This window comes from Pan troglodytes, chromosome 6 (assembly GCF_028858775.2).
Source record: "Pan troglodytes isolate AG18354 chromosome 6, NHGRI_mPanTro3-v2.0_pri, whole genome shotgun sequence".
Classification (NCBI taxonomy): Eukaryota; Metazoa; Chordata; class Mammalia; order Primates; family Hominidae; genus Pan; species Pan troglodytes.
The window spans coordinates 62,675,199-62,687,319 of NC_072404.2; positions in this window are offsets into that span (position 1 = coordinate 62,675,199).

Consider the following 12,121-nt stretch of genomic DNA (forward strand, 5'->3'; position numbering starts at 1 on the left):
GGCCTGTGCATGTAATCCCAGCTACGTGGGGGGCCTAGGCTCTCCCTTGAGCCCAGGAGGTTGAGGCTGCAGTGAACCATGTTCCCACCACTGCACTCCAGCCTGGGCGACAGAGTGAGACCCTGCCTCTACAAAAATAAAATCTAGTCACAGCATTTTTTTGTTTTTTAACAAAACAGAACAGTAGTATTGGGAGTATCACGAAGGCTTGATGTCATTTATAAATACACACACGTGTTTACAGGGCTATAATATAAAATGTATTTCTTTCTTCCTGGAAGTCATGGTCAAAAAGAGTTTGACAGTCTACCAAGCTGGCTAGGCACAGTGGCTCACGCCTGTAATCCTAGCACTTTGGGAGGCTGAGGCAGGCAAATCACAAGGTCAGGAGTTTGAGACCAGCCTGGACAATATGGTGAAACCCCATCTCTACTAAAAATACAAAAATTAGCCAGGTGTGGTGGCGGGTGCCTGTAGTCCCAGCTACTCAGGAGGCTGAGGCAGGAGAATCCCTTGAACCTGGGAGACGGAGGTTGCAGTGAGCTGAGATTGTGCCATTGCACTCCAGCCTGGGTGACAGAGAAAGACTCCATCTCAAAAAAAAAAAAAAAAAAAAGATAAAAGAAAAAAAAGAAAGTCTACAAAGCCTGGCCTGGACCCTTGCAAAATGTCACTGCCATGAAACACAGGGGTGGGTGAAGGACCATCCTGGATTAAAGGAAAGGTATGAATCTAGAGAGGATGTTGGGTCAGGAAAAAAAAAATGCTATAAAGAACATTATCGGGGCCGGGCGTGGTGGCTCATGCCTGTAATCCCAGCACTTTGGGAGGCTGAGGTGGGCTGATCGCCTGAGGTCAGGAGTTCGTAACCAGCCTGAGGAACATGGTGAAACCCCATCTCTACTAAAAATACAAAAATTAGCCTGGCATGGTGGCAGGTGCCTGTAATCCCAGTTACTTGGGAGGCTGAGACAGGAGAATCGCTTGAACCCAGGAGGTGGAGGTTGCAGTGAGTTGAGATGGCGCCGCTGCATTCCAGCCGGGCAACAGAGCAAGACTCCATCTCAAAAAAAAAAAAAAAAAAAAAAAGAAGCTTTATGGGTCAGCGCATGAGCCATGGGTCCCTTCACCCACCCAGTGAGCACAAAAGCCCATGTTAAGACACAGCCTCCTCTGCCTTGGGCTGTGGGCAGGGCCCCCAGCAGGGACATGCAGCATCAGGGTGGAGACACTGAGACGGTGGGCGTGTTTGTTATGCAGCAGGTCTAATCCACACTGACAGGTACTACCTCCAGTCCTCCATGACCACCCATGGCTCCCCGATACCACAAGGCTTCACTGGGGGTCACACAGCCCACCCTGCTTTGGGGCAAGACCTGCACCTTACCCGCACCCCTACTTACTGGTATCCGTGAAAGCTGGGACGCCCCTGGCCCTAAGGCCCTGGCCCTGAGCCGCCTCCGCCGCCTCCTCCAGCTGGTGACTGTCGAAGGTGACGCTCATCACTATGCCCGGGTCTGGTGTGCCTGCCACACTGGGCTCCTCAAGGCACTGGCTCCCGACAGAGCCCATGGCAGCCTGTGCTTTGGAGAAAGCAGAGAGAGCAGGTGAGGGAAGAAGGGTGAGAAGACACCCCATGTCTTTTCACCCTTCTGGGGTGAGGGACCCATGGCTCATGCACTGACCCATAAAGCTTCTATCTGGAGTGACACATGTCACTTTGGTCACACTCATTGGCCAAAGCAAGCTATGCCTCACTGCAAGGGAGCCAGGAAAGTGCCTGAACAGGACTGGATGTGAGGTTCAAAGACCTGGGTTTTCAGCCCAGCTGTGTGACCTTAGGCAAGGGCCTAAACCTCTCTGAGCCTCAGTTTCACTACATTGATGCCATGCGACTGGGACTGTATCCCCTGGGGGGACCATCCTTTCTGTCCATCCATAGGACATTAAGCAGATAAGCAATGTCGCCTGGTCTTTTTTTTTTAGACAGGGTCTCACTCTGTCACCCAGGTTGGAGTATGGTGGTGCAACCATCACTCATTTCAGCCTCGACCTCCTAGGCTCAAGGGATCCTCCTGATTCAGCCTCCCAAGTAGCTGGGACCACAGGTTTGAACCACCATGCCTGGCTAATTTTTAAAAAATTTCTTTTGTAGAGTTGGGGTCTCACTACATTGCCCAGGCTAGTCTCCAACTCCAAGTCCTGCCTCAGCCTCCCAAAATGCGGGGGTTACAGGCGTGAGCCACTGTGCCCAGCCCTCACCTGGTGTGTCTCAGGATGCTCATCCTCATTGCTATCTAGGGAGAAGGGGTCAGAGGGGAGGAGAATGGCTCAGAGACTGCTGCCCCAGGAAGCAACCAAGGTGGCCTGCATGGTGGCAGCGGGCACGGTGAGAAATAGATGGAGTGGAGGAATACTCTGGCGGTGTGATGCCAGGACTTGGGAAGCAGTTGGAAATAACAGGTGACATGAGCGAGCCTCATGCGTGCCTGCACTGTGCTGCAGTGTCCTCTGGGAGGAAGCTGCCTTTATCACTCATTTTTCAGCTGAGGAAAGTGAGAACCCCCTTGGTCTCACAGGCAGAAAGTGGGAGAACCCAGACCCCAACCCAGGTCTGTGTGGCACTCTGAGCCACCATGGCCCTTGGTCCTGGGGCCAACCACCCTCACGGCGGGAAGTTCTTCCTGTGATCTTGCCTTAGTGCTTCTTGCTTCAATTTGGATCTGCCAGCCCTGACCTTCAGAAGGAAAGGAAGGAGCTAAGTCATCTGTGACGGAGACACTTGCACTGTGTGGGCAGCCCTGTGTGTGCCTGGGGCAGGCTAGCTTTTTCCCCTAAAATGATTTTTCTTTTCTTTTTCTTTTTTTTTGAGACAGTCTTGCTCTGTCGCCAGGCTGGAGTGCAGTGGCGCAATCTTGGCTCACTGCAACCTCCGTCTCCCGGGTTCCAGCGATTGTCATGCCTCAGCCTCCTGAGTAGCTGGGACTACAGGTGCCCGCCACCACACCCGGCTAATTTTTGTATTTTTAGTAGAGATGGGGTTTCACCATGTTGGCCAGGATGGTCTCGACCTCTTGACCTTGTGATCTGCCCGCCTCGGCCTCCCAAAGTGCTGGGATTACAGGCCTGAGCCACCACGTCCAGCCAATGATTTCTTTTTCTAATAATGTGTATTCATTTATCTGAATGCAGAAAGGATCTGTGCTCGCCGTAGGGAGTTTGAGGCTAACAGAGAGGACAGCACAGCACTGAGCGCCGAATGTAGTGCCTCAGTTTCCCCAATATGTGGGAGAGCCATGGAAAAGGCTGGAAGAAGCCCACCCCATGGGGTCCCACAGGCCCAGAGGAACCTTGATTTTTTTTTTTTTTTTTTTTTTTTGAGACAGAGTCTTGCTTTGTTGCCAAGGCTTGGAGTGCAGTGGCGCGATCACAACTCACTGCAAACCTCTGCCTCTCAGGCTGAAGTGATCCTCCCACCTCAGCCTCTTAAGTAGCTGGAACAGGTGTGTGCCACCAGGCCCGGCTAATTTTTTTCTTTTTTGTAGAGATGGGGTCTCACTGTGTTGCCCATAGTGGTCTTGAACTCCTGGGCTCAAGTGATCTTCTCACCTTGGCCTCCCAAAGTGCTGGGATTATAGGCATGAGCCACTGCCCTCAGCCCATCCTGATTTTCTCTGGGGCTGACTCATGTCACCTCTGCCTGCTCTTGTCCCATCTCCTGGGTCTCATTTCCTCCAGCTCCCCTGCCTCAGTTTACTCCCTTCCCAGCCTCTAGGCAGGTTTTGATGATCAGTTACCAAGCACCTCCCTGTGACTCCATGTCCCCCTCTTCTAGCTCACTACAGAATTTTAACTGGGGCCTAAAAGGGGGCCTGGGGCCTCACTGGGGCTTTGAAGCCAGAGCCTTCCCATTTCCAGGTCTTGGGGGCTGGGGAGATTCAGTCCCTGACGGCTGGGGGCCAACCCAGGTAATTGGTACCCACTACCAGGGGGGAGGCGGTCCCGGACTTCTGGGGGCTGAGAAGCCCGGCGTATCTCCCCTTCTAGGCTCAAGGCTCTCCTGACTGCCCCTCATCAGCCCTGGCCCTCCTGCCACATCTGGAGCTGGGGGGTTGGGGGTGGGGTGGGGTGGGGGTGGGGGCCGACCAAGGCTTAGAGCAGAGCTGGGCTGGGCTTGAAGGAGGGTGGCCCTGGGTGGGCTCCGCACACCTGTCTCCCCTGTGAAGTGGACACATGAGCCTGAGCTCGAGAGTCGTTGGGAGGTGCCAGAGAGTCAGCAAAGGCTTAGAGACCCCGGGGCCCTTCTTCAGCCTGCAGAGCCAGGGAAGGGGATGGTGTCAGGGTGACAGTCTACAACAACCGAATGCTCCTCCTGCCACCTGCTCAGGATGCCAGCCCAGCTGGACATCTGAACCCAGAAAGGCCTGGTCTGTGTTCAGCAAGAGCCCCCGAGATGCTCCCCTGGACGTGCAGTGCCCCAAACACTCCTGGCCAGAAAGCCGAGGTTTCTGCCTTGCCGGGAGGCCACGCCACCCAGGAAGGTGGACGTGCTCGGCATCCAGCCAGGAGGCGGCTGCTGTCCCCTCTGGCTCAGTTGGCAAAGTGGGCAGCTGCCACCCACACTGCCCGGCTTGGCCAGCCACTGTCCCCATGGTGGAGGGGGTGGGGAGCCTGCTGCAGCCGCTCGCCCCCACCTCTCCTGGGCCACAGGCCCCCCACGTCCAAGCCTACTGCCCCCCTCCCGGGGAAGGCAGCCCAGGGCCTCCTGCCCTGTCCCCCATTAGTTAAAATTTAACGACATGCACATTGGCTTAATAACCCCAGTGTTTACGAGGCTTGGCCCTGCTCCTCCACTCTGAGCTGCCATGACCCCTCGATGCCCGCCCCAGGGGGCCGTTGAGAAGACACAGGTCATTTCTTTGGCCTTGAGGCCACCCCTCAGGCCTCAGTTTCCCCACCTCACAACTCAGTAGAGGAAGAAGAAGGTGAGAGTAAGTCACAAACAGGGACTGGATGGGTGGCTGGTGGGGTAGGCTCAGCTGCACACAGTAGGCATTCAACAGTTGCACAAGCTGCCACTTAACACTGCTATGGGCAAGGCAGGGCTCCCACCCCTCTCCCCCATTTATTTATTTTTTTAATTTCTATTTTTGTAGAGGTGGGGTCTTGCTCTGTTGCCCAAGCTGGTCTTGAACTCCTGGCCTCAGGTGATCTCTCAGCCCCGGCCTCTCAGAACTGAGATTACGGGAGTGAGCCACTGCTTCTGGCCAAGGCCCCTCACCACTTTGCAGGGAGGGCGACTGAGGCACAGAGAGGCCAAGTCGGGGGTAGGGGGGGGTCATGCAGCTCAGACTGGAGCCTGGCCCAGTGACCCCCTCCGGCTCCTCCCATTTCCACGTGGCCTGAAGTGCACAGGGGTCCTGAAAGTGGCCCAGGGCAGCTGGAAGCACTGGGCGTCGGGACCCCAAAGCCAGTCGCCTCACTCTGGGGCCGCGCTCCTCCGGCCAGCCAGGAAGGACCAGGGGAACCGAATTCCACTTGTAAAGCCGGCCTGGGCTCGCACTCCTGGCTCAGTCACCAGCCCTGGTTAGTTGATGCCTGGTACACCCCTGGTCCCCGTTAACCGGGGCTAACGATGTCTCTGCTGCCCTTTCCGCAGCCCAGCGGTCTAAGCTGCTCCAACTCCTGTGGGGGTGGGTTTCAAGCCCCTCCAGCCACCCCCTTCCTGCAGCCCCCCGGGGACCGATGCATGCAGGGACCACAGGCTGGCCCCCGGACCCACCGCCCTCCCCGGCCCGGGTCGCCGCGCCTTTCTGACGCCTGCCCGGCCTCATCAGCTGCAAAGTTGGCTCGCGGACCTGTGCCCCCAGGCAAAGCACAGACCCCCTGGGCCGCCCCGAGGTGACCCCGGATCCCAGGCCCCGCCTCTCCCAGCTGCTTTTTCCGAGAACGAGGAAGGGGCCGGCGGGGGCAGGGGAGCGATGGGGTGGCGCGGGGGGGTCCGGGGAGGAGCTTCGTGCGGGAGGACCCCCGCGCGGTGCTCGGGGAGGCGGTGGCGCCGACCCCCTCCATGGCCAGGGCCCAGGGGTCCGGGTCGGCGCTTGTCGCCGGGCGCGGGGGGCTGGGCCGCTCAGGACGCGGCCGGGGTGGCCTCGGGTTCCCGGGACAGGGGCGGGCTGGGGAGAGGGGGCAGCGCCCGGGCAGGCGGTTGGGGGGGGGCCGCGCGCGCCGCAGACAAAGGCTCCGACAGGTCCCCGCCGGCGTCTCCCCGCGTCCCGCGGCCACCGCTTCCCTCGGCCCGGCCCGGCCTGGGGTCCTCGGCGCGCCCGCCATGCCGCCCCGCGCCTGACCCTGCGCGCCCGCGCCCCGCTCCCCCAGCCTCGGGCCGGGCGCGCCCGGCGTCCTCCGCCGGTCCCCGAGTCCGCGTGGCCCGGGTCCAGGAGCGCGGCGACGAGCACAGCCCAGGCCACCACGCCCCGCCTCCCCGCGCTCGGCCCCGCCCCGCCCTCCTCCTTCCTCCTCCTCCCTCAACCCTCTCGCTCCTCCCTCCTCCCTACCCCTCCTCTCCCCTCCCCTTCCTCCCCCTTCCCTCCTCCCTTCACCCTCCTCTCCTCCCTCCTCCTTCTCCCTATTCCTCCTCCTCTCTTCCCCTCCCTCTCCATTCCTTCTCCTCTCTTCTCCTCCCTCTCCCTCCCCTTCTCCCTCCTCCCCACTCCTCCTCCTCTCTTCACCCCCTCCTCCTCCCTCCCCTTCTACCTCCTCTCTCGTGTCTCTCCCTCCTCCCCATTCCTCCTCTTCCCCTCCCTCCTCCCACCCCTTCTCCCTCCTCTCCCCTTCCTCTCCATTCTCCCCACTCCTCCTCCTCTCTTCCCCTTCCCTTTCTCTCCTCCTCCCTCCCACTCCTCCCCATTTCTCTTCCCTCCCCCTCCCTCTCCCTCCTCCCACCCCTCCCCTCCTCCCACCCCTCCCCTCCTCCAAAGTCCTCCATTATCCTCCTCCTGCTCTCCTCCCTTCTCCCCTCCTCTCCACCCTCCTCCCTTTCTCCTCCCCACTCTTCCTCCCTTCCTGTCTCTCCCCTCCTCCCTCTCCCTCCCTCCTCCGCTTTCCCCATTCTCCTACTCAGTCCTCCCTCTCTCTTCCCTCCCTCCTCCCTTCTACCAGCCTCACTCCTCCTCCATCCTCCTCTTTTCTCCCCCTCCTCCCTCCCTCTCCTTCCCCTTCCTCTTCCCTCCCCTCTCCTCCATCTTCCCCCTCCTCCCCTCTGCTCCCATCTCCTTTCTTCCTTTCTCCCTCCCCCCACCCTTCCATCCGACTGGGCTGTGCAGGGGCCAGGCCCAGGCTGAGGCTGAAATCAGGATCCCCAACACACCAGGGTGCGGCATGGTGGCCCCGGGAGACCCGGGTGACCTGCGGCTGACCCAGCCCACCACCCCCGCTGCCCACCCCTCAGCCTTGGTGCCCAGGCCGCTCCCCCTAAACAGGTCCACTCGCCTGGGAGGCCAGCAACGCCGCCAGTGGGTGGGTAGGTTCAGTCACGAGGCCACTGGGTGACCAGATTGAAAGTTTTGAAGGATGGGTAGGAGTTCACGTGCTGGAGAAGGTGCAGAGAGCGAGTCCAGCCAGGAGTGGGGGCTGTGGCCGACCCTCAGTCATGCCCTGTCCTCACTTGGTTCCTACCTCCACCTGCTCCCTTTCTTCTCCCAGCTTGGGATCAGAACTGGCTAGGTTGCTTCCCATGACTCCCTTTGCCTGGAAGCCTCCGTTTTTCTCCCAGGTGAATGGAATCATGACCCCGCCCTATTCTCCCTCTACTCACCTGTAGCCTGGCTCTAGGGCAGACAGCAGAGCCCAGGGGGCCCAGGCATAGGACATCAGCCAGCCCTGGGGGGCTGCGAGTGTTACTGGCTGGGAGAAGGGTCCAGCCTCAAGGTGAAATCAGGAACCAGGTGGGAATCACACCTGTCCTGGGTCCCTGTGGGGGCCTGTCTATGGGGATCAGGAGAGACCCTCCAGGTCCGAGCCACCAGGTGGGATGGATACAGGTGCCTGCCCAGACTCCTACCAGAGGCCCTTCCTTCACTTTCCACCAGATCAGCTCCTTCTCCCCCTTAAGCAACATCTCCATTGTCAGCGCTCCAGGGAGCCCCCAGGGTTTCTTCTGCCCCGCCACCAATGGGGTCAGCACCTTTGCTCCAGGCCTTGCCCATCCCTTCTAAAGGACTGGGAGCCCCCTGAAAGTAGAGACCTGCTTTCATTCTCTTTGGATCCTCAGTGCTCAGTGAGGCATACAGAGGCTGGCATACAGCAGGAGCCAAATATTTGCTTGAAGGGCAGACTGCATTGGGAGCTGAATAAGGAAGTGTTGAGTGAAGTGACTCCATTCACCTGGGAGCCTCCGTTTTCTCCCAGGTGAATGGAATCACCTGGTGGCGGGGGCTGCTGACACTTTTAGGGCGGGACACCCCTCTCCTTCCTCTGCTGCTGTCTAGGTGGAGGTGGGGGGTGCCACTGCAGGGGGGCCCAGTCCATTGCTCCAACTAGTTAATCTTAAAGTTCATGACGGCTGGGCGCGGTGGCTCACACCTATAATCCCAGCACATTGGGAGGCCAAGGTGGGCTGATCACCTGAGGTCAGGAGCTCGAGACCAGCCTGGCCAACATGGTGAAACCCCGTCTCTACTAAAAATACAAAAATTAGCTGGGCGTGGTCGTGGGCGCCTGTAATCCCAGCTACCCAGGAGGCTGAGGCGGGAGAATTGATTGAACCCAGGAGGCGGAGCTTGCAGTGAGTCGAGATGGCTCCACTGCACTCCAGCCTGGGTGACAAGAGCGAAACTCCATCTGGAAAAAATAAAATAAAATAATAAAAATAAAGTTCACGAGCTCCAGTGCTTCCTGTAAGCCTAGAGCTTTCAACGGGATTCTTGCCTTGTCCTGGATGTGGAGGGGGGGGTTCCAGATAAGAATTATTTGGTGGGCCAGGTGCAGCGGCTCACGCCTATAAGCCCAGCACTTTGAGAGGCCAAGGCGAGAGGATGGCTTGAGCCCAGGAGTTTGAGATCAGCCTAGGCAACACAGAGAGACTCTATCTCTACAAAAAAAAAAAAAAAAAAAAAAAAAAAGGGAAAATAAGCTGGGCATGGTGGTGTGTGCCTGTAATCCCAGCTACTCGGGGGGCTGAGGCGGGAGGATTGTGTTAGCCTGGGAGGTGGAGGCTGCAGTGAGCTGTGATCGTGCCACTGCACCCCAGCCTGGACAATAGAGCAAAGCCCTGTCTCTAAAAATAAATAAGTAAATCAATAATAAAAACATTATTAGGTGCATGTGAGACATTTTCTAGATGCAGGAGACGCATCAAGGGTCCCTGCTCCCCTGGAGTTGCACTTAAATGGTGGGTGCTGGCAATAAACAAGTACAGTAATTTTGGAAGCATCAAATGCTTGGAAGACTAGATGGGGATGGAGCAGGCACCAGCATGTGACTAGGGGACAGGGCTGGGCTTTGGTATCCAGGTGGTCTGAGAAGGCGATATCTGAATTGAGAGATTTGAATGATGGAAATGTTAGTGGGAAGGGTGTTCCCAGCATAGGGAACAGCCAGTGCAAAGTGCTGAGTCTGGAAACAGCTCATTTAATTCAAGAACAGAAGGAGGGCCACTGTTGTGGGAACAGGGGCAGTGGGGAGAAGGGAGGTGAGGTTGGAGAAGGGAAACAGCCAAGGGGGGGGTCTTGTTGGCCATGGTGAGGGGTTGGAATCCCTGGAGCAATGCTTTTTTTTTTTTTTTTTTTTTTGAGACAGAGTCTCTCTCTGTCACCCAGGCTGGAGTGCAGTGGTGCGATCTTAGCTCACTGCAATCTATGACTCCCCAGTTCAAGCGATTCTCCTGCCTCAACCTCCCGAGTAGCCGGGATTACAGGCACCCACCACCACGCCTAGTTAATTTTTGTATTTTTAGTAGAGACAGGGTTTCACCACTGGTCTCAAACTCCTGACCTCAGGTGATCCGCCCGCCTTGGTCTCCCAAAGTGCTGGGATTACAGGCGTGAGCCACCGCGCCCGCCACAAGGCTTTTTTTTTCCCCCAGATCTCCCCATTGCTGGGTTGCTGGTGGGAGTGAAAATGGGACCAACCCTTTTGGAACATAAACTGGCTTAAAAGACATGCTTACCTTTTGGTCCAGAAAAATCTGGCCTGAGGAAATATTTCTAAATGCAGAAAAGTTTTTATATACAAAGATGTTCGTCATAAGAGCCAAACACTGCAAATGGTCCCCTTGGCCAAGACGAGTCCCCGATTTACGTTGCTCGCCATGGGGAACAGATGACATGATTGTTATATTTGAAAAACCCAGAGAAATCAGTGAAATAATATGTAACCCTGCAGAGAAATCTGAAGTCACCACCAGGCTATGCGGTTAGGAAGATTTAGAATAAGATGGAAAACTGGCAGCATGACAGCGTTAGGGGATACAGAAACAGCAAAGGGAAATACAAAAGATGCCTTCCACTGTGTGCAAAAAAAAAAAAAAAAAAGGAAAAAACTGGGTAAAATGATTTTCTGGTAAACTATAAATAAGCAGAAATGCTGTTATCAGAAAGAAAGAAATCTAAATAGAATGATGGAAAGGGCATGGGGAAATTTGTTAAGGAATTTCTACTTTCCTGCTGGCCGCAGTGGCTCACACCTGCAATCCCAGCACTTTGGGAGGCCAAGGAGGGCGGATCACTTTGAGCTCAGGAGTTTGAGACCAGCCTGGGCAACACAGTGAAACCCCGTCTCTACTAAAAATACAAAAATTAGCTGGGCGTGGTGGTGCTTGCCTGTAATCCCAGCTGCTTAGGAGGCTGAGGCAGGAGAATTGCTTGAACCTGGGAGGCGGAGGTTGCACTGAGCTGAGATCTTACCACTGCACTCCAGGCTGGGAGACAGAGTGAGACTCCGTCTCAAAAAAAAAAAAAAAAAAAAAAAGAAAGAAATTTATGGATTTCACTGTTTGTCAGTTTTGCCTAAAAACAAAACTAAACAAAGCCCATACCACATTTTGACCTCTAGCTAACGATATGCATGTTTAAGGGCCAAGTGCCCCAATGTCTGCCACTGACTTTGAAATGCATGGAAATTTGGAATTGGCAGGTAGATGGGGAGCTAGATAGATGGATAGGTAGGGATCGGAAAAAGCAGAGAGCAGAATGCGGGCAGTGAGCACGTGAGTGTTCACTGTATAATTCTTTCCACTTTTTAAAAAATAGAGATGAGGTCTCACTGTGTTGCCCTGGCTGGTCTCAAACTCCTGGCCTCAAGTGATCCTCACACCTCAGCCTCTGCCTCCCAAAGTGCTGGGATTACAGGGTGAGCTGCCACCTCCTGGCCGCCTTCTTCTTTTTTTTTTTTTTTTAGATGGAGTCTTGCTCTGTCACCCAGGCTGGAGTGCAGTGGTGCGATCTCGGTTCACTGTAACCTCCGCCTCCTGGGTTCAAGCGATTCTCCTTCCTCAGCCTCCTGAACAGCTGTGATTATAGGTGCATGCCACCACACCTGGCTAATTTTTGTGTTTTTAGTAGAGACGGGGTTTTGCCATGTTGGCCAAGCTGGTCTCGAACTCCTGACCTCAGGTGTTCCACCCACCTCGGCCTCCCAAAGCACTGGGATTACAGGTGCGAGCCACTGCACCCAGCCCTTTTTTTAAAAATAGAGATGGGGTTCTTGCTATGTAATCTAGACTAGTCTTAAGCTCCTGGCCCCAAGCGATCCTCCCGCCTCAGCTTCCCAAAATGCTAGGATTATAGGTGTGAGCCACCATGCTCAGCTTCCACTGTTTTTTATGTTTAAAAATTTCATAGTAAGGTGAGGCAGGAGGATTTCTTGAGGCCAGGAGTTCGAGACCAGCCTGGGCAACATACTGAGACCCTTATCTCTAAAAAATTTTTAAAAATTATCTGGGCATGGTGGTCCACTCCTGTAGTCCCAGCTACTCAGGCAGCTGAGGTGAGAGGATTGCTTGAGCCCAGGAGGCGGAGGCTGCAGTAAGCTGTGATCCCACCACTGCACACCAGCCTGGGAGACAAAGCGAGACCCCATCTCTTTAAAATAAAACATAATAAAATGTTTGGGGGGAGGAGAG